Genomic DNA, 6,052 nt, shown 5'->3' with positions numbered 1-6,052 from the left:
AGCGCAGAACCCCGCCCTAAATGCAAATGGGCATTGGGGCTGCACCATTTATGGTACCAACAGGCTGGCACGCTAAGTGTCACGGTCCGCCTTTTTCACACCGTTGTGAAGGGCCGTGCGGCGCTAGCTAAAGCACTCTTGCTTAACTAACCAGCCTTTTGTTTACCAACATTCATCCACGAAGCACTTTCATTAACATTCAATCAGATAGCAGCGGAAATAATAATCAATTCATGAAAGCCGTGGCAACCAAGCAGTAAATATTGAAGCAAACGTAATTCATTAACAAATCCTCCGTTGACATGTAGTACTTAGCGAGGGAGGCAAGTAGGCTAAGCACGTTGACAATTGCTAGTGAGTTTTACAATGACTGATGAACACTCACCCTCCCCTAAAGAGCTTTCTAGGCCATTCTCACTCTAGCACTAGGAAACATCAAAGTGACCGAGGAGTCATACTGCCTTATTTGGCTTACAATGAAATAAATACTAGAAAATAACTCTACACTAGTATTTACATGATGGAAACCCATCCCAAACACACGAGATAAGCGGTCATAGGTAAGCATAATGCCCTGAACAAGCTTAGCCCGTGACACTAAGCACTGTCTAAACCCTGGGTAGACTACTGGCCCCCATAAAGCCAATAATCTCCCCCCATAGCTACCTTGGGAACGGCTCGAACTTGTGACATACTCTAATACCAATTGTCAGGATCAAGCGCTATCAGTTCGTCTAAAAGCAATTGTTGTTAGAGAGGGTGCAACTTTATTTCCTTATACTTGGCAGCGCAAAGTTCCATGCTATGTGGCAAGTGGGCATAGGGGCTGCACCATTTCTGGTGCCAACGGGCTGGCACGCCAATCACTGCCTAGAGCCTGGGTGGACTGCTGGCCCCATAAAGCCAACACTTACAATTTTGCTTTCAATTTTTCGGATGGATTTCACAACATAGCAGCTGATTTCCCCTTGCTGTTCGTAGCAGTTCGCGACCACACAGCAGCTGTTCCTCATAGCCACACAGCAAAAATTCAGCTATTGTTCACGGCCACATAGCAGAATTCAGCTGTTGTTCATGGCCACACATAAAAAATTTCTCAAGGCCATGCAGCAGCTCCACCGCACAGCACACAACAGCTGTTCCCCCTTGCTGTTTGCAGCAGTTCATGGCCATATACAGCAGAATTTTAGAGTTGTTCATGGCCAACACATCACCTCACGACCACAGCAGAAATTCAGCACCTCACAACCACACGCAGCAGCCCCACCTCACGGCCACATAGCAAAAATTTAGCTGCTGCTAAGTGTTTTCCTTGCATCTTGTCTTCTTTAATTTTGATTTTTAATTTGGGTTTGGAATTAAGAACATGGCATAATATGAACCCAATCTGTGTTTCATTTAATTTTGCAACTCTTAAATTGTTAGTTTTATTTTCTGCAATTTGTTTTTTAATTGTCCTTAGATTATGCTTGTGACCGTTGCTGAATTTTGTTTTAAGCATTGTTGGTTTAATCTTGTGTATTTGTTTTTGTGTAATTTGCTGATTTAATTTATATTTATGGGCTGTTTTGAAACTCAAAGAGAATGAAACCTAGCTTAGTTTGAAAGTGCATACAAGCTGTTTGAAAAAATGCCCCTTAGAGCATAAGAATCATTCCTTGCCGTTCATTGTTGGAATTAGGTGGATTAGATGATTATGGTTTAGCTCATCAAAGTAAAGATAGCCATGATTCATTCAACACATGTCCATAAAGTCCTCCAATTTATGGAAAAGGGTAATGTTAGTGACAAGGTGCATTGGAGCATAATTCTAATTTGTTACACCAAAGGTGTTTGATAAAATGCCCCTTAGAGTACAATCATCATAATTTTCTTTTTATTGTTGAGAATAATTGGATTAGATGATGTTGATGATTGTGGTTTAGCTCCTCGAAGCAATGATAATCATACTTCATTCAACACACGTTCGCAAACTCCTCCATAATTTTCTTTTTATTATTGTGGTTTAGTGCTAAGGTGCATTGGAGCATAAAATCTTAATTAGATACATAGTTATTTTCCAATTCTACATTGAGTTCATTAACATGCTGCATTTAAATTTCTTTTAGCTCACTTAGTATACATTTTACCAATTCATACAAAAGAAGAACAAACCATTTTTGGTTATTCTCAAAAACCCATTTTTATCGTAAATAACATTGTAATTAATCGTAGTGCTTAATTCTCCTTTATTTTTGATAATAGCTAAATTTAGAACTTAAACAAACCATTCCCTATGGAAATGACTTAGAGACTCCCCTAATACTACTTGGTGACACTCTTATACTTGAGAGTTATTCTCTAAGGTTTTTAGAGTAAGTCAAGTTTTTGGCGCCGTTGATAGGGAATGGTTAGTTTAGTTCGAAATTTTCCTATTATCTGTTTTTTCATTCCATTCTTTAGTTTTCTTTGTTTAAATTTGTACAGTTCACTTGCTTGTTTTCATCATTAGTGTTATTATTTTCTTGTTTTTCTTCTATTCTTTCAATTTATTCTGACTTAGTTGTTTTGAAGCATTTTATATTTTTGGCACTCATGTTTGGTGTCGTGGGCTAGGGACGACACAAATAGATTGTATCACTTGCATCACAATCCAAGTAGTAGTGTGTCAAGTGTTGAATTGGATTCTAGCCTTGATTCTGGTTTTGAGACTGATTTAGAAAATCCTTTTTCTGTTGACAACATGCATGATTGAACAAGTTCCTAGGACACTTAAGGATTATCTATAGCCCACACGAACCACATAACCATCTTGCATTATATTGCCTGATGATGCATAAAATTTTAATATTAAGCATGAAATGATGTTTGTGATACATCAGTTTCATGGGATGGAGTCTAAATATCCATATCAACACTTAACTGATTTTGAACTTGCTTGCACTACATGTACTTTTCCCATGGTAATTTCTTCGAAGTTAAATCAGAAAGATGAAGCCTAGTTTATGGAAGTCTTAAGAAAGGATCGAGGCGCAATTGGGTGGACACTAGCTGACATCAAGGGTATTGCTTTTATTTTCATTTATGATCCAGGTGATGAAACTCTTTTTGTCCAGACACCTTGTGACTGTGTTTTTTAGTTTATTTTCTTTGTTTAGTTCCTTGATTTGTTTTTCTTTACATTGTTTTTCTTCTCTGTTAGCATTGAGGACGCTGCTTTGCTAGGTTGGGGGGGGGGGGGGGAGGGAATTGCATGTTGCAATTGTGAGCTGCCATGTTATAGAGCTTTAATGTGATTAGGTTGAATGGGTAAACTATTGATTCATAACTTGATAGTGCTTGTTATTTAATTTTTTTTATGCATGATAGACAACATTTCCTACATAAATATTCAGTTAGGATACTAATGAATCATTAATGGTGATAGGTCTTCTTTGATTTCTAGTTTTGGAAGTATGCTGAGAATGACTCTAGAATTCATTTTCATGAGATGAAGGGCAAGCATGTTAGTAGATTACTATCTGTTTACCTATCACTTGATCAAAATAGAGAGAAGTACAATGTAGGACTACTGAATTGTGTCTCGCTGAAAAAAAAAAAAAAGAAAAAAACCATCACGAGTTTGCTTAGTGGTAAGGGTGAACTTGGGAATGTGTGGGTTAGGCACATGCTCCCGGGCTTGATTCCCCATTATGCGAGTTCGGGTATGTAAAAAGAAAAAAAAAAAGAAAGAAAAAAAATTTGCATGAGCAAGTAAGGACAACTCAGTGAAATTTCCTAAGTAAGGGGCTAGAAACAGTTGCCCAAACTTTGGAAGCCGAGAAGTCAATAAATAAATAATTGAACGACTTTAAAAAGAGTTAGAGTGAAAACTGATAGACCCTTCAGCTTTGAGGTAGTGAGGATCAATAATGATCAATCTTCAAGTGGAAAATCTTTAGGATGCTTGAAAAAAGGGTATAAGATTGTGAACTTCCTAGAGTTTTGCCTCAATCCAATGTGGATGAGATTTTGAGTAGTCTATTGAAGTTGCTTACATTGCTTTGAATTTGTGAGAAGTAACATCACTATATTTGAGAACTCAAGTTACCTGACTGGTGTGCTTATGTGCGAGATTTTGTCCGATTGTAATATTCTTTTCAATACTATTTCACTATTGTGCTAAGAGACTAACAAAACGATAGTTGGGGGGAGGTGTGACTAAGCCACAATATTACAATTATTTTGCACAATAATTCACATTAATCACAATTTTGCTTACTTGTTATTGATGAAATTAGTTCGTGAAGAGAAAAAACGTGTTTAAATTTGGTTATTAAGAAATCACTGTGTTTTCTCTTTATTAGTTATGTTTTTAAGGTTTGAACCATTTATAAAATGTTTGATATTTGTGTAATCTTGAAGCATAGTTTAATACTTATAATTTATTTATTTCCCAAAACACAGTTTACTATTTGATTTTTCTCTTCAGGTTAAAACGGCAACAGAAACTTATTCCACGCCCAAGTAGTAGGGGTTCTCGCAGCATTTCAAGAGCTGAGGGGCTCTTGCAGCATTTCAAGAACTTGAGGGGCTCTCACAGTATTTTAGGAACTTGAGGGGCACTTACAGCATTTCAGGAACTTGAGGGGCCTTTACAGCATTCCAGGAAATTGGAGATTCTCCCCTCTGCACATGTGCCAATTTATTGGGAAAATTTGCAGCTGGAAGAGAAAATTGAGGGGATGCATGTGCAATCCGTTGGGGGAAGATTCGACTAGGAGAAGGGAAGAAAAGGGAGCACACAATAGCAATTTCAATTGGACTGGATTGCTTGTAGACTCCTTAAGCCGAGCTCCAGTACCCACTTCTTCTTCCTCCTCCAATCTTTCAATTTTGCTTTCAATTTTTGGGATGGATTACACAACACAGCAGCTGTTCCTCACGGCCACACAGCAGAAATTCAGCTGCTGTTCACAGCCACATAGCAGAAATTCGGCTGCTGACACAGCAGAAATTTCTCACGGCCACGCAGCAGCTCCACCATGCAGCAAACAACAACTGTTCCCATTGCTGTTTGCAACAGTTCACAACCATATACAGTAGAATTTTAGAGCTGTTCATGGCCAACACAGCAGCACCTCACGGCCACACGCAGCAGCCCCACCACACAACAGCTGTTCCCATTGCTGTTTGCAACAGTTCACGACCATATACAGTAGAATTTTAGAGCTGTTCATGGCCAACACAGCACCTCACGGCCACACGCAGCAGCCCCACCACACAACAGCTGTTCCCATTGCTGTTTGCAACAGTTCACGACCATATACAGTAGAATTTTAGAGCTGTTCATGGCCAACACAGCACCTCACGGCCACACGCAGCAGCCCCACCACACAACAGCTGTTCCCATTGCTGTTTGCAACAGTTCACGACCATATACAGTCGAATTTTAGAGCTATTCATGGCCAACACAGCACCTCACGGCCACAGCAGAAATTCAGCACCTAACGGCAACACGCAGCAGCCCCACCTCACGGCCACACAGTAGAAATTTAGCCGCTGCTTAGTGTTTTCCTTGCATCTTGTCTTCTTTAATTTTGATTTTTAATTTGGGTTCGGAATTAAGAACATGGCTAAATCGGAAGCCAATTTGTGTGTCATTTAATTTTGCAACTCTTAAATTGTAAGTTTAATTTTCTGCAATTTGTTTTTTTTAATTGTCCTTAGATTATGCTTGGGGACCATTGCTGAATTTTGTTTTAAGCATTGTTGGTTTAATCTTGTGTATTTGTTTTTGTGCGATTTGCTGATTTAATTTGTGTTTATGGCTGTTTTGAAATTCAAAGAGATTGAAACCTAACTTAGTTTCAAAGTACACACAAGGTGTTTGAAAAAATGCCCCTTAGAGCAGAAGCATCATTCCTTGCTGTTTATTGTCTTAATTATGTGGATTAGATGATGTTGATGATTATGATTTAACTTCTCAAAGAAAAGATAACCATGATTCATTCAACACACGTCCATAAACTCCTCATATTTATGGAAAAGGTTGTTGTTAGTGTCATGGTGCATTGGAGCATAATTCTAATTT

General features: G+C 38.5%; 1 long non-coding RNA gene across 1 annotated transcript; it reads left to right on the top strand.

The window, feature by feature from the left end:
• The first annotated feature begins 738 nt into the window (after positions 1 to 738).
• LOC131145037 (uncharacterized) lies at positions 739 to 5,739 on the top strand. The gene is made up of 2 exons (XR_009133953.1): positions 739 to 3,042; positions 4,451 to 5,739. It is a non-coding gene; the product is annotated as an uncharacterized LOC131145037 (long non-coding RNA).
• Positions 5,740 to 6,052: the final 313 nt, after the last annotated feature.

Source organism: Malania oleifera, chromosome 1, assembly GCF_029873635.1.
Source record: "Malania oleifera isolate guangnan ecotype guangnan chromosome 1, ASM2987363v1, whole genome shotgun sequence".
Lineage (NCBI taxonomy): Eukaryota > Viridiplantae > Streptophyta > Magnoliopsida > Santalales > Ximeniaceae > Malania > Malania oleifera.
Note: the sequence above shows the minus strand (reverse complement) of the source record. Positions and strands in the feature narration are given on the sequence as shown.